This window comes from Pinus tabuliformis, chromosome 7 (assembly GCF_031772625.1).
Source record: "Pinus tabuliformis cultivar Carrire ecotype Pingquan chromosome 7, CPIR1, whole genome shotgun sequence".
NCBI lineage: Eukaryota > Viridiplantae > Streptophyta > Pinopsida > Pinales > Pinaceae > Pinus > Pinus tabuliformis.
The window spans coordinates 917,448,372-917,461,367 of NC_142293.1; the positions used below are offsets into that span (position 1 = coordinate 917,448,372).

A 12,996-nucleotide genomic window follows, 5' to 3' on the forward strand; every position below is an offset into this window, starting at 1 on the left:
GAATGGATTTTGTCATTAGAACCTTAGGAGAATCCTAGTGTGTTAATCTGCTAGATTATAGTTATGTCCCAGAACTGGGTGGTTTATGAGGGTCTATGTCAAATGGGTTCTCTCCCTTGAGATGTAAAGTTGTAAAAGTCATGATGTAAAGTGTCTTGAGGGTTAAGAAATGTTTTAATCCCCTCATAAGTCCTAAGTCCTAGGTCCTAGGTGATTTTTCCAAAAGCTAAGTTCGAGGATCCATTTAAAAATAATTAAAAAAAAAAGTAAAAAACCTAAAAATAATAAAATAATAATATTTTGAGTAAATAAATGAATATCAATTTTTTAATACATTAAAAATTCGACGGATGAGATTAAGAGATATCTTGATCCTCATCGACGGTCGAGATCATTTTGACGTGGATCACTCAAACTAGTTGTTGGGAATTTTTCCTTTAAATAGGGTGCTAGGGGTCATTCGAGGGCAGATTTTGAACTGTGAGTTTTGTGCTGAAGAAGCTCTCTTGTAAACTTTTTCTGGTGCCAATAAAGAAAGACTTTGGGTTTAGAAATCTTGTTGGTGTTACTCTTCTGAAAATGTTGTAAGATTGTTCTATTTCTTTTTCTCTGCATAATTTTATTTTCAGCCATTGATGATAGCTTAATGAAGATTGATCTAGGCACAGGTATCTTGTCTGATCTTTGGGGTTTGAATAATAGTTTAGATTCTGAAATATAGTGGCAGGTATCTCCATTTGATCGGGGTTTCACTATTGTTTTCTCCTTCTATGTTAATGGTTGATTTTAAGCTGTGCAGGAAATCCTTTTTTTCAGATTACCGGGCGTTAGAGGAAGTTCTCGGCTGAACCAGCAAACTCCCGGGTTGTGTTTTCTGAAAGAGCCCAGCCAGTTCTTGATCCCCGGCTTATCATTCGAAATATTTTTTTTTATAAATGCATGCAGGGTTTTCTGAAGCGTTTTACATTAAAATTAAATTCTGATAATATTACTGTGATTATTGATAAATCTGGCTTCTTAAGAGCTTTCAGTTTGTAAATACTGTAAATTTTTGTTGGGTTTAGGGTTTTCAGTTTTTGTTTTATGCACATATCATTTTTTGAGTGATTTTTCATTCCAGGTTGCAGGGTTTGTCTAAGCGATTTTGCTGTCCAAGGGTTTCAAATATCAGTGGTTTTCAAATCTGGGGTTTCATTATTTGCAGGAAGTTTATTTTTATGTGCTCCCCATCAAATTCCAACTCCTGTACGCTGCCAAAGTCTGCAAAATTATTACGCTGCCACCATAACCTTGCATCAATTTCCTTCAGCCGCCGTCCAGCTATACACTGTCACATTTCGTTTCACCTTGCTCTTTCCCAAACTCGTTCAAGCTGCCAGGCCTCCGTTCTACGCTTTCTCTCATCTCTACGTTCCCATTGTTATCACCCTGCGTACATCCCTTCAATCCTCTGCCCGTCGAGCTCCTCCACGCGTTTTTTTTTTATTCCATACCACCAAAACGCTGCAGATCCCGGTCCCTTCTGCATCCAATCCTCAACTGGCGGCTTTATTTGCTGCAAACGAATTGTTAAAAACGTGCAAATGAATCGCTGTCACCTCATATCTACAAATGAAAGCTCAGAATCCGCAAACCTGAAGGCGAAATACCAGACGTGGTTTCAAATCATTCCCGTCTCCTTCACGCTATGCCGTCGGATTCCCTCAACCCTATAAGCATTACGCAGCAAGAAACGCTTCAGATTTCTATGGTTACTTCCTCAGTGCTGACCTGCTCTTCGATTTACACCTGCAACTGCTCGACGGCTTCATCCACGCTACGCTCCCTTGCAACCTTCATCGTCCCATCTGCTCCGTTTTCGACCGTCGAATATCAAACCTTGCACTAAAACAAAATTCACGCAAACGGTTCTGCTATACGTGAGTAAGGGTAGCGCATTTTTTCTTGCTGTTTGATTTTAGTATTAGGATTATAGTTTTGTTTGTTTTGGTTTTATAAAAAATTAAAATAAAAAATGCGATTTTGCTTTTAGATTGTATATATTAAATTTCATTTTTATGTTTTTTGACTTAGGTTATATATGTATATATATTTTAGGTTTGAGATTTTTTTTTATTAGCTTTTGATATTAGAATAGATTTTAGTTTTGTTTTAGTTTAGGAATTAAATCTTTAATTTAGCTTAGTTTGACAGTTTTAAATTTATTAAATTTTAAGCTTTAGATTTGGTTAAATAGATTTAACTTTGTTAGATTTTAATAATTAAAATCATAAAAGTATAAAAATTATAAAAAATTAAAAAATCAAAAGCAATAAAAGTTTTAGTCCTTAGTTTTTTTTTATGAAGTTTAGAATTTAGTGTTTAGATAGATTTTAGATTTTTTTTTTACTTTAATTTTAGTTTAGATTTTAACTTTAAGTTTTGTTTTAAAATTAAAAATTAAAATATATATATATATATAACAAATGAAAAAATTCATAAAAAAAAATTATAAAACTTTAAAAAAGCATAAAAAAAAAAAAAAAAAAAATTAGTTTTTTTTATTTTTATTTTTGTTCTATAGTTTAGATTTTAGATTTAAAGCTTCATTTTTAGTTTCAAATTTTGTTTTCTTTGAAAAATATAAAAATATTTTGGGAAAATTTTTGCCAATTTCAGTCTTGGCTCGGGAATTTTTAGGTTTCATCTTTTATGCTGAGGCTAAAATTTTGATGTGGAAATTAATGTTTAATATGATATAATGTTCATCTGAAGATTAACTGCATGAATGTGATCTCTGGGTAATATTTTACGTGATTGTTTAAAGCCCTTTATCTTTCGAAATTTCAATTGTTGGAGTATCATTTAAGCATTTTCTCGCATTTGATAAAAATTAATTTTTGTTTGAATGTTTGCTCTACCTGGTTTATATTTCTACAGCATCTGATAATTAATCGTTTAAACATTAAATCCGCTAGGCACTGGTCCATTAAACTTAACAAAATCAATTTAGTGCTTGTTTCTTCGTGTCTCCCAACCCAACTGGTCGACAGTTGGTCTTCATCACCTCATAGGGTCTACCCCCCTTAGCCGCGGTAGACAGGCTTAAACGGAGAGATCGGGGATCAGAGTGACAGCCCCCGATCTGAGCGTTGTCGTGTCAATCTGTGCGACAATAGGTCCCTGGGATTTAAGTCAAGGGGGGTTTAATTCAAAGTAAAAATTTTGAGGCAATTAACTCAAAAAAATGAATTTTGAGTTAATTAATATGCATTTAATTGAAAAATTCGAATTTCCTAAAGAATTTAAAATTTCGACGAATGAGATTAAAAGAAATTTTAATCCTCATCAACGGTCGAGATTGCTTTGACAAGGATCACTTGAACTAGCCATTGGAAGATTTAATTTTAAATAGGAAGTCATTTGTCAGTTGATCCATCCGATCTCTAAATCGTGTATCAAGCTCTCAAGCTCTCTTGTATACTTTTTTGAATTAATGCAAAATTCTTTGGGGTTTCAACATGTTGTAGTGTTCCTCTTCATGAATTTATGGTAACATTGTTTTAATTTCTGCTTAATATTATGTGAAAACTATCAATCAATAGCTCTCTTAGAATAATGTGAATACAAGTATCTTATTCAGTTTGTTGGATCTAGGGTAACATTTTTAATTTTGATTGAAGTAGTAGGTATCTCTATTTCTTCATAATTTTATTGTTGTTCTATTTCTCTACCTGATTTGATGGTTGATCTAGTGTTTGCAGAAGATCTCTTAGGTTCTCATTAAATATTTGGGGATAGTCTTCGGTTGGACCAGCCAACTCTCAACACATATTTGACTAATTTTTTGCTTCTAGTTGTCTTAACTTCTAACACTTAATTTCATGCTTAAGAATTAACTCATTCCAATCCACATGCAATTTTTCCTAATTTTCAATCTCTTACATGCATTAGCTTCAACTTGTAAATTTTGAGTAAATTCTATCTTATGTGCAAACATTCAACATTGTGGCAAGTTTTGATTATTACTTCAAGTAAATGCTTCACTTTTTTATTAGACACATTGGTAACTTTTGAAGCAAATTATATTGGAACAATTGTAGCTTTAAAGCAATCTACTTCATTTGCTTATTTTCCATGCAAGCACATATGAGTTCATTTACATGCTAAATTCTCAAAGTTTTACAAGCTATCTCATTTTCCATTTATGAAACATCTGCATGTAAGTATATTTTAATTGGGGAATTTACACAATCTGCACTCTCATTTAGGCATTTTAGCATAGGAAGACTTCCAAGCCAGGCTCCCAAAGCTTCACTAAAATTAACCTCCAAGCATAAGCTTGGTTGATAGAAATTACAAGAGAAAAGGCTTTCTTGGAAAGTTCTTCCATCTGGTACGAAGTAAGGTAAAAGCGTTGTGACCTTGCAGTTATGAAGGTAGCTTGTCCCCTTGTAGAACGAAGGCACACGTTGGCTTGTAAGACTCAGGGGACTGGTATCATTAATGACACCTTTGTGCCCTCACCCCCTCTTTCTTACAGTCACCCCAATTTTTACCCTTTCGTAAGAGCTCAAGAAGAGGACTTCTCAGTTAGCTTAAGCATTTTAGATTAAAAATAACCAAGACTAATTGCATCCAAATCTAGTATAAGTGCATCTCATGCTAATACATCTTATAGTTTTACTTGCGGTCATCCATTTTACTTGTCATTGTTGAATATTTTATGTTGGCAAGTATTGTTTCATTTTTCTTTTGCAAGTAGAACATTAATTGTTTTTCCTTTTGCATGATATTCTATATGCTTTGATTTAGGCATTGATTACATTTTGAAAGCATTTTATATCTTGTATCGATTATTGTGCTAACATCTTTGTTTCCGTTTCAAGATTGCTTTGCTTTCATTGTTGGAAGGATTCTACTTTTGTTTTGAACAAATGTATCTTTCATTTATGTTAAGCAATTTATCTTAAAGCACTAGTTTTATGGTTTTAATCATATTTTGCTCATATTTCTTAAAAGTAATCCACTTTCACTTTAACACCTCTCCTAGAACCTCACGTTTCTTTAACTTAGTTTTCCATTTAGGGACCACCCCCCATAGCTAACCTAGGAGATAGCTTAAACAGAGAGAGAAGGAATTTAGTGTGACAGCCACTTCTCTTAGTTCGCTGCCACCAAACACACCTTGTGGGGTTGAAGGCTTTTCTCACTAACTTGTAGGTAGGTCTAGGCGGCAAGGTCAACACCTCCTATTCTTTAGGATGCAACCCCTAAATCCTAGCACAATTTTGCTACAAAGAAGCCTCCTCAATACTACACACTAGCTCCTCCAAGATACACACTCCACAACCAAAGAGATTTCACACAAACTTGTGCACTCAAAAATGATTAAACTTTGTGCCTTTGTCTTTATTTTATAGATTTGGTCCATGCTAAAATGAGCAACTACAAATTTAGAACTCGTTTGTTTGACAAGTTAACTGAATTCGAACTGGTTCTTTCTCCAATCATAACTAGAGTTGCAACTCATCCTTACTTCAATCAATAACTGAAGCTCCAATTCATTCTATATGCACTCATAACTGCCATTCAAACCTGTAATCAAACTGAAGAAGGATCCATGTAACTAATTCTTCAACATTACGCATGAACTTGTGAATATTATTCCCGCAAACTGGAAATAAACTCACCATCTCCATGAACTCACTCCATGGTCAAAAGAAAGACACATCATGGTCTTTCTAGCTAAGGCACGAGCCAAACAAGACCTTCCACTCGCTACAATTTTCAACACTCCCTCTTAACAAGGAAAGGATTTTGTACAACTCCCAACTTGTTTGTTGTTTGCTCCTCTGTTGGAATGTACAATAGCTTCACTATCCCTTTCTGCACACAATCTCTGAGACGATGATACCTGATCTCAATATGCTTGGAGCGATCATGAAACACTGGATTCTCAGAGAAGTTAATTCAACAATGATTGTCACAATGTATCACGATATGCTCCATCCCCTGTCTGAAGAGTCCCACAAGCAACTTCCTCATCTAGATAGCCTCACATGCTGCCAAACTGGCAGCCATGTGCTCGACCTCTACTGAACTGAGTGCAACTGATCTCTGCTTCTTGTTGAACCAGGAAACAATCGCTGACCCAATGCTGAAGACGCAACCTGAAGTACTCTTCCGATCTGTGGAGCACCCTACCCAATCTGCATCTGTGAAGCCCTCAAGCCTCACTCCATCAACCTGTCTGTACCACAATCCATAATTTGTTATGCCTCTGAGATACCTCAAAACATGCTTCGCAGCAACCCAGTGAACTTTGGTTAGTTCCAACATGAACTGACTCAATTGGTTTACTGCAAAACAAATATTAGGTCATGTGTTGACCAAGTACATCAATGACCCAATTACAAGCTTATATAATGTAGCATCTACTCGCTCTGCTCTGCTAGCATCCACCCTCCAGTTTTTTACCAGAGACGTGACCATGGGCCTGAAATCCTGCATATGAAATCTTTGAAGAATCTCAGTAGTGTACTTCCCCTGTCCCACGAAGATCTCACCATAACCCTGCCAAACCTCCAATGGAAGGAAATAGTGCATAAGACCCATATCCTTCATCTCAAACTCTCTTGCAAGGTCCTCCTTGCAATCCTGGATCAAGTTGTTTGCTCCAATCAATATAAGATCATCAACATAGAGCATTAGAATGAGTGGAAGCCCTCCAACCATGATGTAGTACAAGTTGGCATCTGCCTTGTTGTCGCTCAAATTCTACACCAAAAAGCGACAAGGCTCAAGGTGGGGGCAGTAACTTTGATCCTTGCCCTCTTCGTTTAAGTTGTCTCCTAAATACAGCTAAGGGGGGTAGTCCCTATCGATGAGATGATGAACAACTTGTTGGAAACCAAAAAGTCAAGGAGACACAACCAAATGACCTAGCAACTTAGTTGAAATTAAAAGGCAAGTATTATTATTAAGCACACTTTGATTAGATTCCTCAAGATTTTAAGTTAGATACCAGTGCCTTAGGAGATTAATTACTTGCAATTAGAATTAAATTCCAAGTTACCAGATGAACAAATGCTGCAATATGCAAGTTCTATCCTATATGAAGTGCAAGACCTAAAAGCTATGTGAAATGCAAATTGTTGGTAAATTTTAATTATATGCCTAATCTAAATGATTCCTTCTCCTCAATTCTTTTGGAACTAGTTTCGAACGCAAGTTGTAGAGAGAAACCCAAAGGAAGGATTCTATGGCATCATTAACGATACCTCCTATGGCGTTCTAACCACCTAGGTGCCTCCATTCCTACAAGGGATTGCCCACAAGAGAACTGCAAGGTCACCTATGTTAACTGCGAATGAGGGTCTAGAGTCCTCAAATTGTTTGAAGAAGGTGGTCCTATCTTCTTACAACCAAGCTTATGCTTGGAGGTATGTTTTAGAAATGCACTTCTAATTTAGGATGCAAATGCAAGATGTGAGTGATAGCTTCAATGAGATTATTAAGTGAATTAAGTACTTCAACAAGACAAATTACTTGAGATCCAAATGCTTATAGCGATATCCAATACAAGAGAAATTAGATGTGCTTAGAGAGCAATTAAAGGACTATCTCAAATGAAACACGATGAACAATTCCAATGAAACACAATTAGCAATTTCAATCACTTCCAGAGCTTATGAGATTCTTCTAAGAAAGATAAAATTGGAGCACAACAATGAGAACAATATGTTCTTATATCATTCAACAATTAGAAACAATGCTTTCTCATTTAGTTATGCTATGAGGCAATTAAATACAAAATGTAATTTCTCTTAGGCACAAATAACAACCATAAAGAATTATAGAGATTGCTAACAGTGATTATGAGAATGACAAAATAAGATGCCAAGAATGCAAGGATGCAAAATGCAAATGAGCACTTTAATAATGAGGAAGATACTCTAATGAAATGCTTGATAAGAGATGCAAGAGACAAGGATATGAAACAATACTATTTTATCCCCAAGAGAGACAAATGTATCAATACCCTCACTATTCAATGCAGATCAAATCAGCGACTTGATATTATTAGATTAGTCCCAAAACACTTGTTGTAAATCAAACAAATCAATGTTTATTCAGCCCTCTAATCAAGACGGTGATTCTTTAGTATATTAGGCTCACTTAGATTAGTTTTTTAGAACAAGACACCAACAAGCATACTGCTGTAATAATTATATCAGGCCTCTGCAAACTCAGATCAGATCTCTGCAATTTATATCAGACTTCAGGAATGCATAGGACAGCCACCACAAATCAATTAGATTGATGAATTAAGCTCTTACCATCAATGTATGAATTCTTTATATGGGTTATTAGTTTATTAAGGACTTGCTTAGGCCTATATTTTGACTTATATGCCACTAGAAAGTTTGTGTTCAGATATGATTACTAATGGCAGTCATCAAAAAATGAGAAAGGGAGAGAGGATCAAACCCTCTAGGCCTAGCAGCCTAGCTTCAAGGGCAAATTTGAGTTGTTAGAGCACCAAAAAGTGACCTTTAGGCCTCCAAACATCTGCAACACAAATGATTAGGCCAGAAATCCAAATGAAATGATAGATCAGACCCTGAAAAGCTAGCGGCTAGGGTTTTTAGGCCTTCCAATGCTAGCAGACAGCCTAGAAAATGGCCCTAGGCCTAGTGGCTAGGTCTCAAAGGCCTTGGATGACCAAATAAATGAGTTTTGAGCCCTTGAAAGTTGAAACCATTGTTGAATGGATAAGAATCGTGTAAAACCAATATTAGTCCACAAATTGACAAAATATGATGAGGAAAACCTGCAAACCCTTGCCAAAATCACTGTAGGCCTGCAAAACGAAATGTTAGCCTTTGAAATCACTTGCAAAGAGGAAATTAGGCCCTTCTAGGGCTGCGGCCTAGGCTTAAAGGCCCAATTAGGGTTGTGGCCCTCTTGTGGGGGTTGAAAAGAGGCTGCGGCTAGGGCTTTTAGCCCTCAAATCACTGCAGCTAGGCCAAGAATGGCCTCTAACCCTTGTGGCTAGGCAAAATTAGCCTTAAAATGCTAAAGAATGCCCAAAAAATTACCTTAACCTCCAAAACAACTTCAGAATGTTATTCTTCAAGAAAGCCCTAGTTGCAGCAACAAAAAAGCCCTCTAGGGCTAGCGTTTTCTCTTCGAGGCCCGGCGTCCAATTTTGGTGATATGGGTATTGTAGGTCAGAGGCTCTAAAAGACCTAGAACTACCCTCAAATGCCAAACGCACTTCCTAGATAGGTTGGATGGCTCTTCCTAAGGTTGACACTGGCCCTAAAACTCCAGCAATTTTTGCTTCAGATTTGTCTTTGAAATTTTGAGACCAAGTACATTTAAGTCAACTGAATAGAGCCATCCACAAGATCTAGAAGAAAAAATAACAAAAACCCCAAAAATTATTTAAAAATGAGGAAAAATAATATCCAAGGGTTAGAATAATTTACAAATTATTTGTAATAATCTACAAAAGTATATTGGCTCTAATTAACAAATAATTCATTAATAGCCCAAGAATAGATTTTGCAAGATAATTTTATGGAAATAATTTCAATTTTAATGCACAAACCCAAACTTTGCAAAATAGATTCGTTAGATAAGCTCAGGGTCCAAACAAAATGTGATCACCTCAAAGTCCATGAACTTGGGCTTCCCCAAGGGTTGAATCACCTGAAAGATCTCTATACACTTGAAAAATAGATCATTAGTTTCATAGGGGTTTGATTCACACAAATAGACTAGAGATCTAGAGATACCTGCTAGATCTACTAGCTTCTAAGTGTTTACTCTAGCCCAAAACCTAAAGCAAGATACCTGTGCTAATAGATAGTCCAACCACTGGCTATGAAACAATAATCTTCAATGATAGCATAAATTAGAGCATTAAACACATTCAGCACATACCATGAATCATTAAGCGAGAGACACCTTGAATTGAAACCCCAAAGTCTTTATTAATGCAGAAATTCCAACAGAGCTTAGCTCAGTACAAAAAAAATCAATCTGATGAAATCAAGATACCATGAGGAGCTTGAAAGCTTCCTTATATAGAAAATGAGAGGGATGAACCCCTCCAAGTGGAAATAACAGCTAGTTGCATCGATCCATGGCTTGATCCTGGAGGAAAAATTCGAACCCTTGATTAGTTGGCACAAATCTCCAAAAAATATCGACCTTCTTTGTTCATTGTGCTGGAGGGGTCAAACATTGACTTTTGGACCATGGAGGACCTCCAAAAAATATAATTCTCGTTACTTGTGCAAAATAATTGTCTACCTGGTCGAAAAAACTTGATTTGCTAAGAAAATATTCTTTTCTAGCCCAACGAATTTATGGACTAGGTCCTTTTGCTTTGGAAACGAGGCATTTTATCTTTGACTTGAATTTTCCCTTTGAAAATAGCCTCAAATAAGTTTTTGATGAATTTTCCACTTGGAGGGTAATTAATTTTCCTTTCATTTTATTTTTGTTAAGACACATACATGGCAAACACAAAAGATGAATGATAAACATGAGTGTGTGTCTATTATTGACAATGATATACATTTATAGTACATTCGTGTGACCATTGGGTTCCACATCCCAAGGTCTCTTGGACTCTCATTGCTGTTCACATTCTACACCAACCCATAGAGGATTAGGCGTCCAACATTCCCCCCCTTAATCCGAAGGGGTGTGTATGAGTCCAAGAAGAGAGTTGTAATACAAAATGTGCAAAAATGCTTGGCAACACTAGGCTGAATGTGCTCTTTGAAATGTTGGTATAAAAGGAGGTGGTTTAAGGATAACCACCAACATTGGAACGCTTAGTGTAGTTCCCGGAACTCTTCCAGGTCTGGCAAGAAGCTAAGGTCTTCCGCTAGAGGAAGTGCTCCTAATGTTTTGAAAAGGGAAACCATCAACCATGAAAGGGAGGTCTCACCCCGCATAAAAGGGAGAACCTCAACCTGAAAAGGGAGGTATCAACCTATGATGGTTTAAGGATGACCAACAACTCTGGAATGCTTAATGCAATTCCTGGAACTCTTCCAAAACTGGCAAGAAGTTGAAGTCTTCTGCTAGAGGAAGTGTCCCCAATTCTTTGAAGAGGTATCACCGATTGAAGGCATGCTCAGGGGCATCTTTGTCTCTGGCTACAACTCTGAATCTGGTATGGCAGGTTGTGGCTCAGGCTCGCTTGATGTGGCTTTGAAGCTTGTAGATGACCATCATTTCCCCCCTTGTCAAATACAAGGTGAGAAGATGAAGAGATCTCAACTGCAAGAATTTTCAATATTCGAGAACAAATCCTGTTGTATGAGCGAAATATCTTCTTGGTTGTTGAAGCCCATTGCCAAGAAGCGATCCATCCAAGATGAATCTTTGTTCTTGCAGGATGTTTGTTTTTGAAGCATCTGTTTGAAGAATGACTGGTTTTATGACAGTGCTTACATGGATGAAGATCAAAACAATGATCTTTCATGTGGCCAACTCGGTCACAGTGTTGGCATTTCACAATCTGTTGTTGTTGCTGTGGAAGAGGGGCAGAATCTGGAACAGCTGAAGGTGAACTGTCATGAAGGAATCCAGCACTCTAAAACTGGATGGGCTTTGAGTAATCTGGAATATGAAAGGACACGTCCTTGTCATATCCAAGACCAGTTCTATGCTTGTTGTGGACAAGCTCTTCCCAAGGTCTGATGACCAACTTGGGAAGTGCAGACTGAATTTCTGCATTTGCATGTTGTAGCTTTGTCTCAAGCCACAAAAGCTCAATATTCTCTTGTGCATTTTGGAGACAAATTTTAATATTGGAAAGAGAGGTTTTGTTGATCTTAACCATCTCATCAACTGTGGAATGTATTAAATTATTCAGTAGTTTCAATACATCATCCATTCGATCCATTTCAAACCAATATAATGATGTTATCTTCAACTACAAATTGTCCTATAAAATGATAAATAGCTACAACTATTAGATGAGTAGCAGGATACCAATATCACCAAATCACTGTAGCAGATAGCGCAGTATCAATTTCAACGCAGCAAATGACTTGCTGCTGCAATGTACTTACTTCTCAAATTATTCAAACTACTCACACTGTGAAAAAGAGAGTCAATCTTTGACTTTCTTTGCAAATGAAATTTTTCGACAGTTCTAGTAGAGCCTGGTTTGTGTCATCAAGATACCAAAGACAATCAATTCCAAGGAAGCTGGATCGAACCCTGCAAACTGATTTCTCATCGCCGAACTAAAGCTTCAAAAGAATCGAGTACCTTCCCCCAATGCTAGAATTGGGAAAATTCTGAAATGATCAACAAAGTATCTTTAACGCAATGATTTGTCAAGCCCCTTTTTAGAAGGTCAAAATTCAATAATTCTTCAAATTTAATATTTGTTTGCAAAGTAATGGTGTCATAATGTAGTGCGTTGCCCAAATTTTAACGCACCCAGCAATGCACAATCGTTAGCAGCATTGAATGACAATCTCGATGGGAGCTCTTATTGGTTGCGACCAAGCATATGCCAGAGGTTAATGCAAACGTTCTCGCGATTTTCTTCCGATAGTTACAAATGTCCAACTTTGAGCACGTAGGGATACAGCACGGCCTGTACAGTCACGTATTATAGTGGAAAATTCAAAAGAGAAACCATTTAGGACGCAATATCACATCCCAAAGCCTCAGTGATGCAACTAGAGGTCTGCGAGGCTGAAAGGAAAAATACCAAAGACAATGGTTGTCGAGGAGAACATGGGGCGTAGGATGCAGTGAGTTTATGGACTCAGCTTATGGACACGTGTGTACAAAATGGAAATTATGATGAGGCTCTTGACTTAGAAGCTTTTGTCCTGAAGTTAGCAACCATGCATTCGAAATTGCCTGTGATTCAATCATCTAGCAGAAGAAGTTAGGCAAACAACACAATCTATGCTATCACAGCTTCTTCAGAGACTTAGAGCAAATATTCAGTTGTCGGAATGTCTT

General features: G+C 36.8%; 1 protein-coding gene across 2 annotated transcripts in view; it reads right to left on the bottom strand.

Moving 5' to 3' along the window:
- The window catches only part of LOC149250649 (elongation factor P (EF-P) family protein), a 208,832-nt gene that overhangs the window by 131,391 nt on the left and 64,445 nt on the right, over positions 1-12,996 (bottom strand). The gene's annotated exons all lie outside the window — the stretch shown is intronic.